The sequence below is a fragment of the Macrobrachium nipponense genome, chromosome 43 (genome assembly GCF_015104395.2).
Source record: "Macrobrachium nipponense isolate FS-2020 chromosome 43, ASM1510439v2, whole genome shotgun sequence".
Classification (NCBI taxonomy): Eukaryota; Metazoa; Arthropoda; class Malacostraca; order Decapoda; family Palaemonidae; genus Macrobrachium; species Macrobrachium nipponense.
This window is the reverse complement of record NC_061104.1, coordinates 50078700-50103424: the sequence shown is the minus strand read 5'-3', so window position 1 is coordinate 50103424 and position 24725 is coordinate 50078700. Positions and strand designations below refer to the sequence as shown.

General features: G+C 41.4%; 1 protein-coding gene across 2 annotated transcripts in view; it reads right to left on the bottom strand.

Moving 5' to 3' along the window:
• The window catches only part of LOC135213732 (dnaJ homolog subfamily B member 14-like), a 188089-nt gene that overhangs the window by 84708 nt on the left and 78656 nt on the right, over window positions 1-24725 (bottom strand). The window lies entirely within an intron of this gene.

Here is a 24725-nt window from a genome sequence, read left to right as displayed (position 1 = left end):
CATAAACACGAACTACTGACGTGTCTTTATAATGAAGTGAAACTCGTTGGATATGTGAACTTTACAAATACACAAGTATATACAAATAAAAATAAAATGGCTTTACCACGTGGATAATTCTTTTTCCAATTACAAAGATGATATAAGAAAATTAAATACAGTCACATAAAATATGGTAAGGCCTTGTCTCAGAAGGAAAATGATTTGTAGGTTGCTCTAACTAGTAACCATCGTACTTGACAGTTGTCACCAATGTTGTGCAAAGTAAAAATACATACCAGTCGTCTTTTCTACTTGCAATTTCCTAGGAATGGTTTATATTTATATATATATAGATTATATATCTATATATTATATGATATATAATAATATATATAGATATATATATATAATTATTAATAATATATATCTTACCAACACAATAAGCAATTACCATAAGGGTTGTATGTGTTACGTTTGGAATAAGCATCTAGCTTCAATCTCTGAATGCTAGCTTCAATAAAGATTGATAGATTATTTTCTCTGCTGAACAATACATTTCGATAGCTTTCATCAAATTGACATTTGGCTTGAATTGCATGTGTTGCAAAAATCTTTCTTATGCTAAAAATGATAACATTAGTAATACAAGTTCTTGTGTACGTAGCACTACTTGAGGAAACAATATTATGGAAAGATATCATAGTTTTAGTAGTATCAAATGTGTAGCTGTTTGTGAAAGAGGAAGAAGTAAAACTTGATAGGCTAGTGACAGATATTAATAATATTGTGATTTCTTTTTAACATTTATGTAAGTCTTCTTTGATATGCTTAAAATTTCAGTGTCATTAAATGCATTATATATGTGTGGGGGGGGGGGATAAATGGAATTGGAGATTTCTCAAGCTTTTCATAGATATTTGTACAATGAAGTTCATTTTTGTATTGTACTGTTGCTGCAGTTCAAGCATTTATGATGCATTTAATTGTCAAAACCACAGTACCCTGTTAACTTCATGATTTTGTTGCCGTAGTGGTTATATTTTACATGTGCTAGCCATACCACATGGATAACATTATATTGCAATACATATAACAGATAGAGAGAGAGAGAGAGAGAGAGAGGAGAGAGAGAGAGAGAGAGAGAGAGAGAGAGAGCGAGAGAGAGAGAGAGAGAGAGAGAGAGAGAGAGAGAGAGAGAGAAGAGAGAGAGAGATTGTTCTTATTTAAAAGAGTGGAAATGGAAAGCGTACTGTATTTCTTTTCTTTCTTCACAGTCCTTCCAACTATATGTTACTTGGAACTTTATAAAATACTGGTAATCAAAATATTACACTTTAAAAATAAAAAAGGCAAAAATAAAGATTATATTTTTAGCCATGCTAAGGGTATGCATCTTAAAAAATATATATTCTTCTGAATAATAGTATACTATAGTAAAACCTTGGTTTTCTCATGCCTCTCTTTTCGTACATTTTCGGTTTTCATACACTTTTTTTTCCACAAAATTTTGTCTCGGTTATGTTACGTTCCTCGGTTTTCATACACTTGGAAACCCTCCATCCGGGGCCCAGACATGACGGGGCCCCCCACCCCATATCGAGCACCCATACAAAGCATCCCATCTTCTTTTGTGACCCATCCTTGTTTTTGTGCTTTTTTTTATTCGAGTGCAACTGCTAAATAAATCATCTTGGGGTCAAAGAAAGTTCCAATTGCTAGCTTTTCTGTAAAAAAGGTGAAAAAACACTATAGAACTTAAGAACTCGTAGCAATGTATTGGAGGAAATTGCATGCCGATCTCGGTGAAAAAAATACCTACAACACACACTGCTCTTAGTGAATTTAAGGCTAGCACAGGCCAGCACATGTTTGCAAAGTGGAATAATGTCAAAAATTTTGTGGAGAATTATCATCCACAAAGTTGTAATCCATGCCTCCAACACGTTTAATGACAATGCTGTGTTTAACTTTAGGCAAATCTTAAAGAAATGCCAGAAACAAATGTCTCTGGACAGTTTTTGCTGTGCAACAGGGATCCAGTACTCTCAAACTGGTCCTAGTGACAGTAAAAATGAAGTAGGTAAGTAACCTCAGATGGTGGCAATAAAAAATAGAGAGAAATAACCCCAGTTTATGTCCTTGATACCTGAAAGTCCTTGTAGAGGGAGGTTCCGCTTCCAACCAATAGCCTCTTCTCCTCCCTCTCTCCTCTCTGTCTTCCACATGCTAACAAGTGTTTTCCATAAAGGTAAGAGTGATGTTAAATGTTCATTTTTTAATTTCATTAGTCATTTATATTTATTTCTCATTGTTTTCTGTATGTAAAACTCTGTTTATTTCCTACAAAATGTATTTTTGTTAATATTTTTTGGGATCTAAAATTCATTATGTAATTGTATTTATATTCTCTTTCTCTCTCTCTCTCTCTCTCTCTCTCTCTCTCTCTCTCTCTCTCTCTCTCGCTCTCTCTCTCTCTCTCTCTTCTATCTCTCTCTCGTTCCTCTCTCTCTCATAGTTAGTCCTCACACTGGGTATGTGATTTTAATTGATTGAATTTTACCTTCACCCTCTCATAACATTACTGTAAATACTGTTTTCTTTATTTTCATTGAATTGTGTACCTTCGCTATAACAGGCTTATTGTAGTTCACCCAGTGACGCAAAGAAAACTTCTTTTACACTGAGGGAAAAAGAAAATGGCATCGCATGAATTAGGTGTAATGTTAGTATACATGGAGAAAACAATAGATATGTATGTATGTAGTAGTTTCTGTAACTATTCTTATGCCAACCAGTTATTTCTTTTTTTAAGGGTAATGTATTAATTAACTTTTGAAATCAAATTACAGTAATTTTAATTTCTTTTAAAAGTTAGCTTAATACTTAGGGAGCATGATTAGGGGCATATTTAGGTGTTCAAAATCTAGAAGCAAGTATTTATTAGCATTTTTAGAGACCGTGGGCCAAACTTACGCGAAACGGGGGAACCTAACCTCATGTAAGTTCTGGGTATTACTGTATAAATTTTGATATTCTTGGATGAAGACTGAAATTCTGCCAATTTTTCTTAAATCTTACTGAATGATGAAAACTAGTATAAGTCTAAAACATTCGGAGTATTTCAAAGGCCTAGGGAGATTTAGATGGTATTTTTTGGTACATTTGATATGTATCCATGGACTAAAGACTTAAGTTTGAGCTTGTTTCCTTATTTTGTGTACTGCTGCATATTTTGCATGTCTTAAATCTCCTTGCATTCATGCTTTGATGTATTAAATAAGGAATTTACAAGGTGGAAAGTAAAACTTGTCAAGAGCCCATGTCATTAGAGGCCTGAGCTCTTCCTTGGCATTTAAGAAGAATACGTATCTATTCATAGAATATTGAGAGCTGGTTCTTGGTATGACAAACCACTTTCACTTCCTTCTACTTGAAGGATGTTACCCACAGATCCTTGGACTAGGGTTTTCTCTCTCTCTCTCTCCTCTCTTTTTTTTTTTTTTTTTTTTTTTCTCTTTTTTTTTTTTTTTTTTTTTTTTTTTTTTTTTTTTTTTTTTTTTTTTTTTTTTTTTTTCTCTCTCTGGTCTGTTGTTGGCTTGGTGGCTCTCAATCCAAGTTGTGTAAGCTCATCCCAGTGCCCCTCTGGCAGGTTCAGTTTTGTATCTTGTTTAAGATGAGGGTGTGAAAGTGAAAATGAATGAGATAACTGGTTTATTTTCTTTCTATCTCCTTCTTTACCTATGGGCAGTAAGAAGAGAGTACTGTCATAAGCTGGAAGGGACAGGATACAGTGGAGTGAAGTAGCTATGCTATTAGAGTGACCATTAATGTAAGATGCCTATCAGTGGCAAGGCATTCCTCTCTTTAGCAAGGGAGAGAGGAATGATAACAAACCTACATAAGAAGATAGGTTGGTTTGTTATTAGAACAGATAGCTTCTTATCTTCCACAGATGCAGTGAACTATGCAATTGTATGGAAACCGAGAAGAATGACTATGATTAATCACATATATCTTAGATTCTGAAATAATGGTCAGTTTTTCTTAGGATTCTTTTACTATTCGGGAAAGTGATCAAAGGTCGCCCATTTGTTATTAGTGTTGGCATTCTTGAAAGGAAGTGACTGTATATGTACAAGTATTTTGTTCATGAAACTTACCTGTCAGCATATATATAATATAGCTTGTATTTTTTCTGAAGTCCGACAGAATTTTAAAAAACTTCCGGCACAGCAGTGGTCGGCCAGGTGTTAGTTACCCATCCCTTCCCCCGCCGCTGGGAGGCGGGTATCAGGAACCATTCCCGTTTTCTATTCATAATTTTTTTCTGTCGCCGGTGCTGGAAACACACTGTTTCCAGTACCTCCGTCTTAGATTTTGTAAACTTCATTGCCGCTAAGTATCCTAATTGTCTTTTAATTTATTTACTTGGATTTGTGGCTAGGCATACGCTATCTTAAATTGATTTGAATTTGATTCATTTTTGCATAAGATATCTGAATCTAGTTAGGCTAGTTTCAGAGGGTGTTGTCTGCAAAGATAGGGGTGTGGCTACCGAAAGCTTCGGTAGATCCGCACTTGGTATGCACGAGGGGTATGGGTCTTGCTTCTTTCCTTGAGATTTGTCATGTAAGGAGTGTGAGACTTTGTCTAATTCCGTAATAAGGAAGACGTATGATTCGTATGTACGCAATTAAATCAGTAAACATGTCTAATTCCGTAAGGAAAACGTATGATTCGTATGTACGCAATTAATCAGTAAACAAAAGTCAGGGTAGTGAACCTGCTAACCTTTTCCTGTAGACTTTATTTTGCCTAACCCTGTAGTATGGCCTACGGGTTTTTATGAATATGTCTGCGAGAGGTGATCGCTCTCCTTCATTGTTGTGAAGAGTGCTACTTCTGTTTATTGTTACTCCTAACCCTGTAATGTTGCCTTCGGGCCCTAAACAGTGTCTGTAGAGGTTATTGCCCTTTCTCTAATACTCTTTCGATTCGTAACTTAGAATCGAAAGTGCTTGCTTTAGAGAGCAATAGTGAAGTGGCTAAGTGCAGTGACAGTGCCCCTTGTGTAGTGGAGGGTGCGTCAGATCGGCCTTATTTTGCCTCTAGGCCGGGACCTCTGCTTGACTCCCAGGACCCGGGGAGAGAGCATGTCGAAAGCCGAAGGAGGGTTACGAGGAACCCCCACCGATCTGGCGTGCCTTCGGCAGTTTCTGATGAAAATCCCCAGACTGCCAAAGTGCGTGCACGTGCACGAATCCTGAAGGATTGCTTCTCGTCCTCCGAAGCGTCCTCCCCGCGCAGGGGTGGAGCTTTCGGAAGGACTCACGCCCTCTAAATAGAAGCTTTATAGAAGAGGACGCTTCACGTCCTCTCTCTTTCTCTCGTTATGCGTTTCAGTGAGAAGTAAGAAGGCGAACGTCGCCTGATCACGTGTACGTCTTTGCCACCGAGAAATATGAAAAAGGAGTCTTAGTAGCAGGACGCTTTGAGGAGCGGACGTCCGAGCTTTGTTACTGGGAGAATAAGAAGGCATTCCCTCGCCCCTCGTATTCTCACACGATATACCCTTCTCTGAGACTGCTTCATGGCAGTCGGATTTCTTTCTCCCTCCGAAGATGTATCTTGCTCTTCCCTGAAGGCAGTTTCTCTTCGCTTGGTTTTGACGCCTGTCAGGAGCGTGACGCTTTTCTGCATGCTTATTTTGACGCTCGGCTTGGACGAGACGCTCGTATGGACGCCAGGCGCGCGCGGGTGCACGCCGCGCGCACCAGTGGATGCCAAGCGCGCGCCAGTGGATACCGAGCGCGCGCGCCAGTGGACGCCGAGCGTGCTCGCCACTGGACGCCGAGCGCGCGCCAGCGCACGCCAGGTGTGTCGCCTGGCTGAACGTTTCTGTTGAACTCTTCAAGCTCTTGTTTACGATTTGGGCCTCAAGAATTTTTACCTCTACCTTCGGTGATACCTTATACCTCACATGCAAAGAATGTGAAGTAAGCAGTGCTTCGGAAGAAGCTTAAAGTGAACAGACAACTTCGTCTTAGAAACCCAGCAAGACCTCGGGTTTCGTGAATTCAAGAGGTCTCTGTCAATATTTTATTGCTTTTCGCAAAGGGGGGATGGAGTTAAGGAAAAGCTCAAGGGAAGATCTCGTTTTGCTCTACCGCAGTCAAAGACTTTGTGATAAGGCAGTTACGGGTTATGTAAAAGCTCGACGTCCTGCACGTCAGGACTCTCGGCAACGTTCAGTAGGATTCTTGCAAAGGCACTCATCAAAAGGACACTCTTCAGGAAAGCGCAAGACAGGACTTCCTTTGCCATACTGCCAATAAATTTAGTTGTGATACGGGAGAGGAAGGTGGTTGGAGAGTTTCTTCCTCTTCCCAGGATAATTTTGCAAGCTTTTTAGCCCATCTGAAAGGGTTTTTCAGATAATAGATTTTGTTAGTTTCTAGTCGGGACTACGCTGCCGAATTGAACATCGTCGTTCTACCTGCCGTAAGCCCAGTCTCTTAACAGGATTCTTGCCCCTTCCTCGTTTGAGACGGGAATCGGAAATAAAATGCTCGACTTCCTGGATTACGTTTTGTCAATTCAATGACTTTCCCCCATTGACAATATACTATCGTTTTGTCAAGTTAGTGGGTATCCCCTCATTGACAAAATATCTCTTTGTCCCGTAAATGGGTTAGTTCTCATTGACAAACATCTCATTAACTTTATATTGAGTAAGCGGATAAGCTTTTATTGACAAGATTCGGAAGAGCTCTCATTCGTTATTCGCAGACTCGTACAAGAAATAGACTTGTAGACTACATCAATGAACGCTTATGTCCAATAACATAAGAAGCTTGAGCTGTCTGCTTCGATTCTCTTAAGTTTTGTTCATGAAACTTACCTGTCAGATATGTATGTAGCTGTATTTCCGAATTCAGCTATATATATGTCTGCCAGGTAAGTATGAACAAACTTTATTGTAATATAATTTCATATTTTGCCTTGCGTTATTTTACTAACTGGGGGTTGGTTCAAGTCATTATACGACTTAGCTGTAGTTACCTCTTCGGATGGCAACCGAGAGGTCTATTGTCTATTATTTTAAGGACATTTAATCGTTACTCCCTGCAGCCTTCCAGGAGTTTCCGATTTATCTTTTACCGTTGTATGGTAGTGTTATGACGACACAAACGCATCTATATATTTAGCGTTTTCTGTTTCGCTTAAATATACCAGCTTGAGAGTCTCTTTCTGCTCAAAAATAACGGACCTATTTCTTCGTAGAATAGGGTAACTGGCAACCCAGGCATAAAGTTAAGAGACGGATCGTAAGCTGCTGCTGTGACTGTCCTCCAGTCCAACCGAGCCAGTACCAGCTCGTGCGTTGTCATGCGCGGTAGGTTACGTCTCTCTCTCCTGCGGGATTGACTGACTAACCGTATCTCTGTGCTGGCGGTTACGTCTCTCCTGCGGGATTGACTGACTAACTGTATCTCTGCCCTACAATCACGGACTTTAGCCTAAGATTGAGGGGATTTCTTACATGAATGATAACCTTGCATTCGTTTTTGCCTTACTATGGTTCCAACAGAGATATCTCTTACTCCTTTCGGTGCTCGTTACTGCACGGTATAGGACTACGAGTCTACCGCAACATTGCACTATTATATACTCCTCCGCTCTCCTGCTTAGGTAAAGCGCAGCCTTATTAGGGAATAAAACAATACTGTGTGAGGGAATGGATGAGCTTGCTGGGACCATTTCCTTTCCTCCCTTAAGAAGGGGTTTTGTTTCCCTGAATAGACTGCAATTCAGACCTCTACATGTTTTTCCTACCGGGAAACTGAAATTTTATTCGAGATCTAGGAATGATTCTGAACATCTGGAGAGGGTTTCAGATGTCCTGGATCATAATCTGAAAGAAGTGGAAGCAATTCGGTCGTCCCTCCAGTCCTCGAAACGAGTTTTTGGAACCAGTGGTCCATATCAACTCTGATCTTCCACAGCTCTCTCATATCTTAGGAAGTATCTTCTCTCGGTACCTGTTCGGGTTTACGAGAAAGAGCCTATTATAACAACAGACGTAGAATGTAACGATCCTCTAGAGGTTCGTTACAGGATTGCAAAAGTCCGTACGAATCGTCTCGATCGACGGCAGCAACTACTGACTTCCGAGTGGAATCTTTCTTTAGAAGTATGTTGAGAGTTGTGGAGACTTTAGGGACGTCCTTTCATTCATCTCTATGCTATGTTGAGGACGAAGAGGCTTCTTCTTCTCTGCTCCCTTATCTCAATCCGGGAGCGGTACCGTTAAAACGCCATCCTATTGAGATTGAACGGGGATGGATGTTTAGTCTCTTTTCCCCTTTTTCAAACGCTTAGGAAATGTAATAGATGATTTATGACGTCACAGGGAGCGACAATGACGCTGATCGCCCCATGTTGGCCTTCAAGATCCTAGATTCACAGAGGTCACGTCCTTCCTAGTTCACTTTCCAAGGACCTTTTCCGAGAGAGTCGGTCTACTCTAACACGAAAGGTACCTATAACCTCTCCGCTCTGAGTCTGACCACGTTCAGACTATCGAGATGTTGACAGCATAAGATTACAGTCTTCCCTGTCCGTTTGAAGAATGGGATAAGCTGGCAGTCACAACTATTAAAGAATATGCAAATGTGTTGTTGATAAGGCCTTTGGGCTCCAGAGATTTCGCTTCAGTTCAAACAAACCAAAGAAAACCCCTTGTCACGATCTTTGAGTTCTGTGGAATCTCGAAACTCGCTCACCATCTACTTTTTGTCTCACCTGTTTTCTCGGAGTCAGACACTCGTGCGAGATCAGGCGACATATAGTAGCCCTGAGTTTCTTGTTGACGAAGTCGGTTGCGTTTATACACCCCGATGATCGTTTCTTTACATGAGACCAGGTTGGACTGTCAGGCATTCGTCCTTCGGGACTGAATCGCCTTTTTGCTCCTCGCTCCTTTCTCTTTTGGCACCAGAAGCTCGAGTCCAGGAGTTGATTCGCTAACCGACGTTGGGTTTGCGTTGATACACCCCCCAAAGGTTTGCTTAGCTTGAATCGCCCAGGGCAGTCCAGACACTCATCCTTCGCGAAGAATAGTGCCTTATGGTCTTCAGGGTACAGCCTTGCTGTCCTTGATTCGTCTGACTGGTAAACTGGTCGGTCACCTGACTTTAGTACAGACGGACTGACTGTGCATGTCCAGATCGAAGCTTTCTATATGGAACTTAGACGTAGTCTGAAGTTCTTGATGTCAAAGCATTTCGAACCTCTCCTTTTGGTTAACTTTTTGCATGTGACCAGAAAGGCCTATTTTCTAACCACTCTAGATACGACAAAGAGGGTTAGTGAGGTTTTAAGCCATCGTCAGAAGTTTTGGCTTTAGGGAACACAATGCGGTGTGTTCGCTAAACCACCTTCCGTTGTGGCCTAAGAATGGAAACGCCCGTCTAGTCCTTGGGCCAGGAGCTTGGAATCAAGGGATGGCAAAAGTTATTGGGCAAGAGCCAGAGAGAGTCCTGTGCCCTGTCGGGTCTCTCAAGTTTTATCTACATAAAACTAAAGAAAGTCGAAGTCCTTCGGACCAATCTGCAGTTGTTCCGAAAAAGACCAGACTTGCCCATATCAAAGAACACCCTGGCTTTAGTGTTAAGGAGTTCTTTCAAAAAGGCTCCTTCATGTGTTTGCACAAAGATTTGAAATCTTTTGATCTGAATGCTCACGAGGTGAGGCCGCGGCCTCGGAAGCATTTCAACAGAGCATGGCACTCAGTATCATAATGAGTACCACGTTTTAGCGAAGCAACTCTGTGTTCGCTTCACACTTCCTGCGGGATGTGAAGACGGCATATGAGATCTGCTAGGGCCATACGTGTCTGCAGACACAATCTTGGGGGCAAGAAGTACCACTCATCCTATCCTGTAGAAAATGGTTAGGAAGAGCTCTTAATTTAGTTATTGAGTCGCCTCCAATGGCGACTTCTTAACTCTTAAGCCTTAGTTAAAACACCTTAAACTTAGCTAAGGTTGGTCAGGTGGTGATGTATATATATATATATAGATATATATATATATATATATATATATATATATATATATATATATTTTTATTTTACTTCTTAGCCCTCATGGTATGGTCAATATGGTCTAGTCACGTCATGGTCTCGCCCCTGTTGACAGATCATCTGGAGTGCACCAGCTATATAGGTCTCTACCGTCGCTGGCAACTAGTAGCACAAGCAGACTTACGTGGCAATAACCACGAAGCCAGCTATGCTAACAGGTGGAACCAAGATGTAAATCATCTTGCATGCATTTGTTTCCCAAAATCCTTCTATTCTGTCCCTTCCCACCTCCAACAGTGGGATTCAGCTATATATATATCTGACAGGTAAGTTTCATGAACAAAATTATATTGTTATGATACAATAAAGTTTGTTCATACTTACCTGGCAGATATATATAATCTAGTACCCACCCACCTCCCCTCAGGGGACAGTGGAAATAAAAATTATAAATAGAAAATGGGAATGGTTCCTGATACCCGCCTCCCAGCAGCGGAATGGGTACTAACCACCTGGGCCGACCACTGCGTGTGCCGGAAGATTTTAAAATTCTGTCGGACTTCAGAAAATACAGCTATATATATATCTGCCAGGTAAGTATGAACAAACTTTATTGTATCATAACAATATCATTTTTCTTAGATTTAGTTTATATTGTAATCTTTTTCTTTTCTTTTTCTTACTAGTGAAAATGTAAAGTCTGCATAAGTTACTCGCCATTAGCCTTGTAACCAAATAAATTCAAATCTGCTCAACTTGGCCAATGCTGCATCTCTTCTCATCAACAGGACATTAGCCCAAACGTTGGCACTTAAGTTTGTTAAATATGAAATTGCTTTGGAACCAGACTGAAGCAACCTGACAAAGACTGTTTCATCCACTAATCTCCTGGTTGAATCTGGAGAGGTAATCTTAGGCATCACTGTTGACCAAAGATCTAACCACGATACTGTCTGGAAAATAGAAGAAGCCATTGATTCCAATGTAACTGCTTTTTGACAAGTAAGTGAGGGAAATTCCATTTTCACTTGGTCTAAGGTCAACCCAGGTCTTAATCGCACAACAGCTGGATTGATATGCCTTTCTAGCAAAGGAACAACAGGTCTTATGATATTTCCTGTCTCAGCAAAGGGGGCGGAAGAAACTAGAACGATCTATTCGATCACAAAGAATTATCCTTCGGTATAATATTTCCTGTCGTAGCAGGGTGGTGTGGGGGGGGGAAGAAACTAGAACGATCTATTCGATCACAAAGGAATTATCCCTCCCTGACATCCGTTCTTTCACATGCTGTAACACCGACTCCGCATGACTTGAACATGGTAATTCATACGACACCTTTATATCTTTCTTTGGTCCTAAAAGTGCTTCAATTCCAGTTGGAGTTAAGGTGTAAGGAGTTTTAGACCTTGAAAGATTATTGAATCGACAAATCATATCAATAACCTCTGCACAAGAAGCAAGAAACTCCTAATTCTCAACTTCCTCAGCTTCCAAAACATTCTGTTCGGCTGCTGAGGAACGTACATCACTCATATCACGAGACAAACACTTGATGGAAAATGCGGGGAACTGCAAAGAAAAAAATCTTAGTATATCTTAGTTTAACCAGACCACTGTGCTGATTAACAGCTCTCCTAGGGTTTGCCTGAAGGATTGCATATTTTTATGTGGCTAGGAACAAATTGGTTATCTAGCAGTGGAACCTACAGCTTATTGTGGGATCCGAACCACGTTATATCAAGAAATGAATTTCTAACAACCAGAAATATTCCTCTGATTCCACTTTTGGCAGAGCAGAGAGTTGAACTCACGACAACTGGTAGGTGAGCACATAAACCACTCGTCCAACAAGGAACTTAAAAGTGAGATCCAAAATGCTGTGGTGTTTGAATCATATGTGTCGCCACAGCTGTTGTGGTGCTTCGCCTCCAAAATTAAATTGTAGACCAGGGGGAGATGGGACTCCCATCGAGGGTGTCTGGAGGGAAGAGTGATACCATGTAGTGAGTCAACAAGCCATCCAAGGTTGGTACCTCTGATAGGCCTAACGCTGTCCCACATACCCTCCTTTCTGTGCGCAGCCATAGCTGAAAACTTAACGACAAAGATGCTGATGCTCCCCTCCCTGCGGGGAAGGGAGGATCATAATTAGGTACAAATCCTCCCAAAATACCTCCTGATGCATCCAAAAACAAATTGGATGAACCCAACTGGGTATAGGAAGCATTTAGCAAAAGGGGGTTTTTTTTTTTGAAAACACATTGATTAGCATCAAGGTTAGGCAGACCAAAGAATGAAGGCATTTTGCCATCCAAAGATGGCAGCATCTCCTTCTCCTGTACGGACCCTTCTCATAAAACTTTTTTCATTGTTCCACCGACCAAAAACGACACGTAGATGGACACCAATGTTAAAAATCTTGAACGAGGAAGCCCACTAATATACCTGGGCATTTCCTCTGTTTCCTGCAAGATCCTGAAGGAACCTTGGACCGGGGGGTAAAATAATCCATGATCTCTAGATACCCGTACAAACCCACAGGAATCACACACTGGAACACAGAAAGAAAAGAAAAAGCTGGCTAACTAAACCAGCTTTAAAAGGACAGGGAGCAAAGCGTGCTGCTCTCTCTAAAGGTGGTAAGAAAGTAACTGACATGATCACGAGATTTCGAAGGCATTGTGGGAGATCACATAGACCTTGTGATCAAGCACAGATGCCAATAGTTCTTTGTGTACACAATTTTTTAAATTTTACCGGTTTTCCACCTGGCGCTAGCAGATGTATCCTAGTGTTAAGACTTCAGGTTTGTTAGTTATGAAAATTACAAATGGATTAAAAAATTTGTCATATTGTGAATACAGTGTCAATAATTTTCTAGATTGCTACAAGGTTTTGGGTTTTGGTGCTACTGCTCTTGATTGAGAACAAGGTACTGTCCATTAATATTCACAACTTAGAGCAGACCGTGCTTGAAATATACGTGTAATATGATTTAAATTAGAGATGGGGAAGAAATTAAGAGAAATTCCATTCAATTGTAATTACAGTACTTTGAGAAATTTTGTGGCATTTTCTTATCCTGAGTAATCAGATACTTTATTGTCCTTTCATTTGTGCATGTTATAATGTAGTGTGCACGAACTTATTTTTATGGATACTTGGTGAATATAATTAAGTTTGTATGCATTGTGGATCTAGCCTGTATGGTTTTTGTAGATTTTTTATTTTGTTGTATGCTCTAAATTTTCTTATTATTTTGACTGAAGAATTATATGTTTTTAGTATGTTAAGTATGTATGTAAAACCCATTTCTTAATGGAGATATGTCGGACAACAGCTGTAAAGTCAGCAGTTGTGCAGAAAAGGTTTTCATGTTGCATTGCATTGCTAGTTGTCAAGTTAGTTCAATGTAGTTCAAGGGATAATGGCATTAAACCTGAAGTTTTAAGAATTTTGGTAGCTTTAATATTAATTATTATATGTAGTATACATACTGAAGTTTTATTGTTGTACTCATAAATTCAAGGGGAGGAAAGTGTGGTTGATTTATAGGAGAGATTGCATTTAGAGGGATGTTATAATAAGCTCACAAGAAATGTATTCTTTGTGTTAAAGATAATTATGTTTAGATGTGAAAAACATTTCAAACAATTATTCTGCTGTGTATGAATCTGTGTGTTCCCTTAATGTCCTTAATTGTGCAGCTGAGGGCATGTAACTAGGTTAATTTCTAGTGTCATTTAGACAATTTTCTTTGTATAGGCGTAATAGTATAGGATAGGGGAGCCTGATGGAAGATGAATTTTGACTGATAAATAGTAGTTTCCAAGTACTAGCTGCTAGTTATCTGATTTTTTTTTCATAGTATATCCTGATTAGCATAGTTTTGCAAGAATGGCATCATGTTTTGCTTAGCTTAGTGCGGGGCTGCTGCAAAATTGTTCTTTTGTTGCAGGCCCTCAGAAGACGACAAAGCAAGCAATGGTGCTGAGTTTTATTGGCATGATTATACACTACATTCAAATGTTCGTGCAACTGATGTTGTTGCTGTTGTTGACTTTCTGGCTCTGCAGTTTTGGTCGCGCTGTTGCAGAAGGATAAGGTTTGATCCATTCTGGCCTGTGAAAGAAGTGAATGACCCTTACAAGAGCAGGTCAGCAGCTCCTTCTTAGGCAGTTGAGTCTCGCTTGATGATTCATGTTAGACCCTTGACTTCTCTGTGGGTCCGAAATCCATTTTAGTATGCGTCTTTGTCGTGACAAAGTAGTTGAAACTATGGCAGCACTGAATAACATTCCAAAATAATATTAATCATCCTCTTGTTTGTGCATTGGATTTTTTTTGCCTTGAAATTCAAAGAGTGATCATGTCTTGTTATTGCATGAATGTTGAGTGGTGCCAATTTCAGTTTTAGTTTTATAGTAGTACTCAGAATCTTAGCATGCAATTATCAGTTTTTTTTAAGTGACAGGACAGGGAGTTCATGATTTACAAGCAGATTATTTGGATTGATATTACTCAGAATTTCAGAAAAAACATAATAAATAAATTTATTGTAAATAAATTTATTGTACCCAAATTCAAAATCTTTTACAGTCTTTAATGACAGCAGAATACTTTTAAAGGGTTTACTTTTATCTTTCAAGCCTGGTCATTGCCCACTTCAGAACCTGTTTTAATTTATTTTTCATTTACTTGAATTTTGCAATGTAGAGATCCAAGTTTAGTTACATTGTTTTGAGTATACGAAGCCAGTATTTAATTTTTTTGTAATTTCTGCTCTTTTACTCTGTGCACTCTATGTTAGGGCATTTAGAGAGGGCTTAAGGATGCTGTGAAATAGGACAGCATATAGCTAATAAAAAGTTATTAAAATAAGATCCTTACCCAAGAGTTTCCACTAGCTATATCTAACTATACTCTGTTTTTTTCCATTTGTCCTTCCGCCTGTGGTGTTTTCGCATGGTAACACTGCGTCCCGGGCCTTAAATAGTTATGCTATGTGTAAGTTTTAGGTAAATAAAAGGATATCTGAGTGTACATTTTTTTACGTATATAGCGGCCTTGAGAGAGGCTAGATACGTAAACGGAAGTGATTGAGGGATTTCAAGAGGGAATTGCTTTAACTTACCGTACTGACAGTTATTATTAATTTCTTTAGAGGGAAGGTCGCCAGAAAACTCAGCTCGTTACTTAAAGCTATTTATTTACAAAAAGGCCCGTGCTGGGCTGGAGAAAAGGTAAATGATGGCTCCACTGGAGCTGGTTTTTCATACACTTGGGGTAATGCACACTTGCGGGCAGAGAGACGGCACGTGACTCATGGAATCTGGAAAAAGAATCCCAGATTAAACAAGATAAAAGGAAAAATGACTTCTTGCTTTGATTAATTAATTCTCTAATACTGGGGAGAAGGAACCTTTAAGGTTTCACTGAAGTATGCAATGACTCCATTGGTCTGGGACGATCACACAAGGGGAAGCATGCGGCCATGAGGCAGTGAGAGGGAACAAAAAAGGGATGAATTCCTTTTGTTGCTGGAAATTGAATTGGGAGAATGAGGATCAAAATTATAATAGGTGATAAGGGACTGGCAATATGTTGTTTCACAAGACGTACCTGGATGTCGTGTTCAGTGGTTCTTTGGAGAAAAGCATGGCCCCCTTTGTCTGAGGCCTGGGTCATCGGCGCGCCACTCACACCCTGGGTAGGCCTAACGACGAAGGCAGGTAATTTGACCTCTGTCCGATACACGTCTCGCAGCCGACTGAGGCAGAATTCAGGTGGGTTGGTTGGGGGTTGGAGGTCAGCTTAACCCCCCACGATCAAGGCAAATCCTGGAAAACAAGCATACAGCCAGCAGAGGGGTCACAGGAAAGAGAGCTTAAGGTATAGGTCTAAGAAGTACCAATCTGCCTACACCCTTCCCTTTTGAGATACGTCCCTACAGCTGATAAAAGTCTCTTTTCCCCCAACTGGGGAACTCTCTATCTCTAGCTGGCGGGTTTTGGGTTTCCCGCGTTTACTAAAAATCAGCTGATATTCTAAAGAAATGGCTGCCGTTTTCCAAATCGAATTAATTAATTAATTGCGGGGTAGACGAACGATCTATAACCGTCACAATTTGCAACTGAAAAGTGTTTTAATAATTTACAGTATGCGAATTACACCGTTAATATTCGAAATAGGATATTATTCAAAGCCCTGGATGCAGTGTTACCATGCGCAAACACCACAGGCAGATGGACAGATGGAAAAAAACAGTTTAGTATATTTTATTTTGTTGTGACCATTTTTTAAATTTTTATATGTGAATAGGATTTTTGAAACAACAAGACCCATCCTAACTGGCTGCAAATCTATTTTATGTTGATGATGTTAGTGTTGAGAGTAAATTGTTACTTGGAATTTGGTATATTTTATACAAATATAAGCAATTCTTCACCAGTAACTGGATTATTTTGTAAAGGTGTATTTCTTGGAAATGGCCTTTTTAGGGGAAACTGAATTGTGTGCAAGGATAACCAATGAATCTTGCTGTGTATGGAAAATAAGCTTATAGATGAAGATGCTTAATTGTATTAGTGAGGACTAGACAGACTCTTAAGAAAATACTTGCCGGTGGTGGCTTTTCTAGAGCAAATTATTTTTTTTATATTGACAAAGTTTGAAGACAGCTTAGTTGTTCCTTACCAACACCTTAAGAGCAAGAATAGAAATAGTCATTCAGACACACAATAAAAGTTTTTTTGGAATACTTTTGGGAAAGAAGTCTACCTTTTTACCTAAACTGATACTAGCATTTTCAGTAGAAATGATACAAAATTTTAGATTAGGGATTCACAGTAGACCCCGTATTCACATTCTCGAGATTCATGGACTCACATATTCGCAGATTTCTCTATAGACCATATCTACCCATCATTCGCAGGAAATTTGCGTATTTTCGGTATTTTTCTATGAGAACTATCCACAGATTACTGTATTTTCCATATAAATTTCATGATTAAATGAACTTTTTGTGATTAATATTAAAAAAAAAAACAGGTATAAAAATTTTTAGTGGTTTTTTTATTTTGTGGCAGTTCTTAGCATTTTATTAGGGTTATAAGTATTCCCAAATTCTAGCTATTTGCTTGGGGGGTGGGGTGGGAGGGGGAACTCAAACGCATCTTCTGTGAATATGGGAGGTCCACTGTAGTACACTTTAGGAACAAACATGCTACCTCTGTCTGACAAGTACTAAATAGAAGAAATGGATATTTTTCATGGAAAATATCATGGGTAATGTTTCTTTACAGTATACAGGCAGTCCCCGGGTTACGGACGGGGGTTCCGTTCTTGAGACGTGTTGTAAGCCGAAAATCGTTGTAAGCCAAAAATCGTTGTAAGCCGGAACATCGTCATAAACCCTAAGAAAACCTTACTTTTAATGCTTGGGGTGCTTTGAAAACTATCTAAACTTCATTCTTATTGCATTTTACATAAAAAAATCCTTCAAATATTATTTATTTTGCATTTTTGGTGTCATATTTCATTTGCCAGATCAGCGTTGTAGGTGTCGTAACCCTGGAAATAATTTCTGATGAATATAATTGAAAAGCGCCTTAACCTCGGAACGTTGTAAGCCAAACCTGTCATAACCCGGGGACTGCCTACTCTCGAAGGGCTGGATATTTTTCATGGAAAATATCATGGGTAATGATTCTTTACAGTGTACTATCCTACCAATGGCTTAAATTTTGAAGTTACTTCATATAGTAATGTAAAGAAAAGCTTGGAAGAATAATTCATATAGTAAAAGTCTGTCAGTCACATGATTGGTAATACAGGTACTATTTTTTTTTTTTTTTTAATCTGCAAGGTGTCCCTTCAATACAGTCTTTAAACCTTGAAAGGATAAGTAAGAAAGTGAATTTTAATGATAACCTTTGTCATTGCAAATAGTGCTAGATCTATAAGGATGCAGTGAACCCCCTGTATTTGTGTACTCCCGATTCACGTTTTTTCTCTGGAACATATATGTACACCAATTATTCACGGAAAATTCACCTATGCGCTGTATTTTTCTATGAGAAATATCCACAATTTTTTTTTTCCCCCATCATAAAATGCACTTTTTGTGCTAGAACTGTTAACCCTCTTGCGCACAGGCTGACAATATAGGGTGTAAGGTACATGACTTTTCCCCCAGCCGAAAAGAATGTGCGCATGGAAAAGTTTAAAGCAGTCAGAACATCTTTATGAGGCTTAGAAATCATAAAAACAATGTGATGAACGTGAAATTTTTAAGAAAAATCCGTAGATATTTTTTTAAAATAACCATGAAAAATATACGTAATGTTTGATCTTTCACTTGGAAGGAATAATTTTGCTATAAATGTATTTGCTAATGAGCTTTAATTGATTAAAAAATGCTAGTTTCATACAATCAACTTACCTGGCAGATATATACATAGCTAAGACTCCGTCGTCCCCGACAGAAATTCAAATTTCGCGCCACTCGCTACAGGTAGGTCAGGTGATCTACCGGCCTGCCCTGGGCGGCAGGACTAGGAACCATCCCCGTTTTCTATCATATTTTCTCTGTCGCCGGTGGTATCAACATTGTTGCTATTACCTCCTGACTTAGATTCATATTCATCCTTTGATCATCGTTTTTCGGCTTTTTGGTGACGTATCTGGATGTGTTTTGGCATTCGCTACTGTGGACTGTTTTTGGAATAACTCTTTTGGATTTTTCTCAGTATGTCTGATTCAAATGTGAGTGTGAGAATGTGTGTGAATGTAGGCTGCAGGGTGAGGATACCGAAAGCTTCGTTGATCCTCACACTGTATGCCGTAAATGTAGGGGGTTTCAGTGTTCTGCTAATAATACTTGTAAGGAATGCGAGGGATTGAATGCAGAAGAGTGGAAAGACTTTGACTTCTTATTTGAAGAAGTTAGAGAGGGATAGGGTTAGACGTCTGAAAGGTGTGAGTTCAAGGCCCATTGAGCCTTTCACGGATAATTCTAATCCTACTGATGTAGATTCTCCCTATGTATCTCATTCTCAGAGTGCTTTTTTCAGATTCGGCCTCGGAAATCGCCAATCTGAAAGCTACAATTAGAGACATGAAGTCCAAGATGGCGGACTTCAAAGGTAAGGCTAGTGAAAGTGAGCATTACAGTGAAGTGAGTTCTCCCGTTGTTGTGGAGGGGGCGTTTGATCGTCCCTGCGACGCTCCCTCCAGGCCTAGACCTCTTCCAAGCTCCCATGACCCAGAGAGGGAAGGAAAGTCGAAGCCTTAAGGAGGTCGTGGGGAATCTCCAACGGTCAGACGTCCCTTCAGCTAGCTCTGCTTCATGGCAGGCGGCTCAAGGGCGCTACAGAAAAAGCGTCCTTCGTGAGTGTTTCTCGTCCTCTCCCTCTCCCTCACCTAAACGAGGGTGGAAGGAGTCGAACTTGTCGAGACCGCTGAAGCGTCATATGAAGGAACCTGAAATAGATTCTAGCCCCAGAGCGCTTCTCAGATGACGCTCCTTCTTCTATTAAGAAGCGAAGGTGGCGTCAGCGTCACATGACGTGTACGCAGAAGTACCCTTTCCTTCTTCTCCCCCGAGTGATGACGAAAGGCGTCATGCACTGGACGTGGGAGAAGCGTCAAGGAAGGAGATAATTATGGCAGTTCAAGAGCAACTGTCCTCTCTAGTGGAGTTTTAGCGCCCCGTCGGAAGGACGTGACGCTTCCAATTAAGAAGTCTCGTCCTCTCTCACCTGCTCAACGAGAAGCGTCAGGCAGACGTGAAGCTGCTAAACGTCTTACAGAAGCTTCGAGTTCGAGAGCGAGAACGGGGGCTTACGAGAGTTTCGTAACGCCAGAGAGACGTAAGACGTCTTTTACACGTGAAGCGTCATTGAAATCGGATCATAGACGTGACGCTCCGTCCAATATTGTGACGCCAAGTAGGACGCCTTTGGAGAGCGGAGCGTCTTCCAGGCGCGAAGCGTCATCAAGACGTCAACAAGAGACGTCAGCCAGGACGCTTGGCGAACGGGAAGCATCATACAAGCGGGAAGCGTCTTCTAAATTTTCAAAGAGAAGCAGGAGCTTGTGACGCCTTCCAAGACTATTAGAGCGGGAAAAGAGGAAGGATTATCATTCCCTTAGCCCCTCTCCTATTAGGAGTTTGTCTCCTCCAGAAGAGGAACGTACGGAAAGGAGAGCGGAGACTCATGTAGATACCGAGTTGGATGAAAACTCGGATGATGAAACATCATGGAAGAGAGGGTCTGTCTAACTATAAGGTTTTGACTACCTGCTTCTTGAGGAGTATGGAGACGAATTGACTCCTGCCGCTCCTCCTTCTCCGCGCTCGCTCTTTTCTAGTGCTAAGACGAAGAAGCCTTCGTCTTTTCTCAAATGAAGCCCACCATTTCGATGAAGAGGGCCTTACAATCCTTAGACTCATGGATGAAATCTAAAAAAGAATTAGTGAGAACAGTATTCTGCATGCCTCCAGCAAGATTAGCTGGGAAAAGAGGCATTTGGTATCAGACGGGAGAAAATATGGGTATTGCTCTCCCGTCTACTACGGAAGCAGATTTTTCGACCTTAGTTGACGCTTCACGTCGACAAAGTCTCAATTCGGCACGTATTACGTGGGGAATTTCGGAACTGGATCATCTCCTCAAGGGGACTCGACCTTCGGTTCATGTATTGGAAATTCTTCAACTTCTTAGATTGGTCCCTTGGGGTGATGTCCAAGAAGGCCCATGATTCGGAAGGAATCGAACCTGACGCCCTGTTTTAGCACATTGTCTTGTATTGACAAAGCGGTACAGGATGGATCTTTTGAAATCTCCTCATTGTTTGGAGCAGGTCTTCTAAAGAAAAGGACTGTATATGGCGCCTTTTTAACAAAGGCAGTCTCTCATGCTCAGAGGGCAGCTCTACTGTATTCGCCTCTATCTGACTTTTTGTTCCCTTCTCAGTTAGTAAAGGACATTGCACATTCTTTAACTGAGAAGGCGACTCAGGATCTTCTGACGCAGTCAGCAAGAAAGAAGAAACCTGTTTCTGCATCGGACAAGAAAGGACCTAGTACATCTGTGCAGCCCTTTCGAGGTGGTCCGACCTCCAGACCTCCCACTAGAAGGAAGGCTCCGGAGAAGAGAGGTAGGTCTGCCTTTCGTCCCTTTAAAAAGGGAAAATGAAGATTCTCTCCTCCAAGCACCAGTAGGTGCCAGGCTCCTGGGATTTGTGGAAGCCTGGACACTGATAAACGCAGACGCGTCTTCATTGGCGATCTTAAGGAAGGGATATCGTATCCCTTTCCTGAACACTCCTCCCTAACGTCAATACCAAGGGAACTATCAGCCAAGTACAAGGATCCTGTCTGAGGATACTCTTCGATCGATGGTGGAACAAATGTGGGACAAGAGAGCGATAGAACTAGTACGGGATCAAAACTCCCGGGATTTTACAATCGCCTTTTTCTGGTCGCGAAAGCCTCGGGAGGCTGGAGACCACCGTACTGGACGTCAGCTCTCTGAACAAATTTGTTCAGAAGGAGAAGTTCTCCATAGGAAACTTCTGCTTCAGTCCTAGCGTCATTACGACAAGGAGATTGGATGGTGTCTCTAGATCTCCAGGACGCCTACTTTCACGTCCCGATCCACCCTTCATCGAAGAAGTACCTCCGTTTCATGACGGGGGGAAGGATCTTTCAGTTCAGAGCCTTGTGTTTCGGCCTGTCCACAGCTCCTCAGGTCTTCACAAGCCTGATGAAGAATGTGGCAAGGTTTCTTCACCTCAAAGGAGTAAATGTCTCTCTGTATCTGGACGACTGGCTCATCAGGGCCAGATCAGAGAGACAGTGCTTGGAGGACCTAAAGTTAACTCTAGATTTGATCAAAGCGTTGGGATTACTCGTGAACCTCGAGAAGTCTCAGCTGACCCCAGACAGGACCTGGTCTATCTGGGGATTCGGATGGATTCTCGGGGTTTCGAGTATTTCCTTCGCAAGAGAGAATCGCAAAAGGTTTGCGGATAGTCTCTCTCTTCTTAAGGAAGCAACATACGTCGGCGAGGGAATGGGTGAGCCTTCTAGGGACGCTTTCCTCGCTAGAACAGTTCATTCCCACTAGAAGACTTCATTTACGTCCGCTTCAATTCTTCCTCAAGAAGTCTTGGAGCTGGAAAACCGGACAACTTTCGGACGTTTTTCCCATTCCAGTGGAGATAAAGTCGCACCTAGGGTGGTGGTTGCCCCCTCTGGAAGAGAACAAAGGGATCTCTTTAAAAACACAGAACCCAGACCTAGTGTTGTACTCCGACGCGTCGGAGAAAGGTTGGGGAGCGACATTAGGCTCAGAAGAGGTGTCAGGCACCTGGGAACCAGCACAGGTGACTTGGCACATTAAACTGCAAAGAGCTCTTCGCCGTACATCTGGCTTTGAAGAGCCTAGAACCTCTGGTGTCAAACAAAGTAGTGCAAGTAAACGTGGACAACACCACCGCACTTGCCTACATTCGGAAACAGGGAGGGACGCACTCCTCGTTCCTTTACGAACTGACGAGAGACCTATTGCTTTGGACGTCTCACAGGAACATCTCCCTGCTGACAAGGTTCGTACAGGGAGTAAAGAATGTGAGGGCGGACAGACTCAGCAGGAGGAACCAGGTCCTTCATACAGAATGGACACTACACGAGGAAGTGTGTCTCGATCTCTGGTCTCTGTGGGGACTCCTCATGTGGATCTCTTCGCAACATTCATTTCCAAAAGGCTCCCAGTTTTTGCTCGGTCGTGGAAGATCCAAGAGCACTTATGGTAGACGCCTTCCTGCTAAATTGGTCTCGAGTAGACGTATATGCTTTTCCCCCATTCAAAATCCTGGGGTTAGTAATGAAAAAGTTTGTGGCGTCAAAGGAGACGAGGATGACGTTAATAGCCCCCTTTTGGCCGGCCCAGGAATGGTTCACGGAGGTGGTAGAGTGGATCGTAGACTTTCCAAGATCCCTATCAAGAAGGACGGATCTTCTCAGACAACCACACTTCAAGAGGTACCATCAAACCTCCCCGCTCTCGCTGTGACTGCCTTTCGACTATCGAAAGACTTGTCAGAGCGAGAGGCTTTTCTCGCGAAGTGGCAAGCGCGATCGCGAGAGCACGCAGGACCTCCACTACGAAAGTATACCAATCGAAGTGGGAGGTATTTAGAAGGTGGTGTAGATCCAAGAAGTTGTCCTCCTCCACTACCTCTATAGCGGAAATTGCGGATTTCCTGCTATTCCTGAGAGAAAAATCTCATCTAGCCGTATCCACAATAAAGGGATACAGAAGTATGCTCTCGGCTGTATTCAGGAATAGAGGATTAGATCTGGCAGAGAATAAAGATCTCCACGATCTCATAAGGTCTTTTGAGACTTCAAAGTCTAAGGAACCAGTACCTCCGAACTGGAACCTAGACGTAGTCCTCAAGTTTCTGTCATCGGAAAGATTCGAACCTCCTCATCTGGCATCGTTTAGAGACATAACCAGAAAATGCCTATTCCTATTATCTTTAGCTACGGCAAAGAGAATTAGTGAATTACATGCTCTGCAGGATAAAGTAGGATTCAAGGGAGACTCGGCTATTTGCTCGTTTAAGACCATGTTTTTAGCGAAAAACGAGAATCCCACGAATCCCTGGCCTAAGTCATTCGAAGTCAAAGGAATGTCGAGTCTCGTAGGCAGAGAAGCAGAGAGGTCTCTATGCCCTGTTAGAGCTCTGAAGTTCTACCTTCAGAGAAAGCATCAGATGGGAGGCTCTAGACAAGGTCTTTGGTGCGCGTAAAGTACCCCACAAGACTGATGTCCAAGAATGCGCTGGCATTCTTTGTAAGAAACGTCATTACAGACGCTCATAAGGTGTCCTGACGAACAGTTACAACTGTTTGAGAGTAAAAGCTCATGAAGTAAGAGCTGTAGCGACGTCTCTCGTGTTTCATAAGAATATGTCGCTTAAAAACATCATAGAATACGACATTTTGGAGATGCAACTCAGTATTTGCATCTCATTACTTGAAAGACGTTCGTGTGACATATGAGAAGTGTTTTTCTCTAGGTCCTTTCGTATCGGCGGATACGATTCGGGTACGGGAGCCGACACCAATCCTTAATGTATATACTTTTCTTCTTTTTGGATATGGTTGGAGTCTCTTCGAACAATGGAGGACTTGGTTTAGCACGGGCGGCCGTCTATGTTGTTCAGTAAGAGGCTCTTGTCATGTCCAATTAGATGAGTATAATTTTTTTTTTTTTTGAAAATTATGTATGTGTGCGTAGTGGTTTTGAGTTACGGTTGTTGTGACGAGTTCGGGGATAACTCGGAGCAATCCTTAGTTCTAACATATGGTTAGGATCAGGTGGTCGGGATTGGTTGTGTGCTCCTTCATAAGGTGTATTGTCATATAAGTGGATCAGCACCCATTGACAAAGTCCTTTTAGGCTCTGCCGAGTAAGCGGATAAGACCCCATCGGCAGACCCACAAGAACTCTTGGCCATAGATCATATATCTCGCTAAAGTTTCTTGAGGTGATGCAGACTACTGGGCAAACACCCACGAAGTCTACCACCTATCAGGTAGGAACCAAGGTTTTATTTATACCTACACAATATGTGT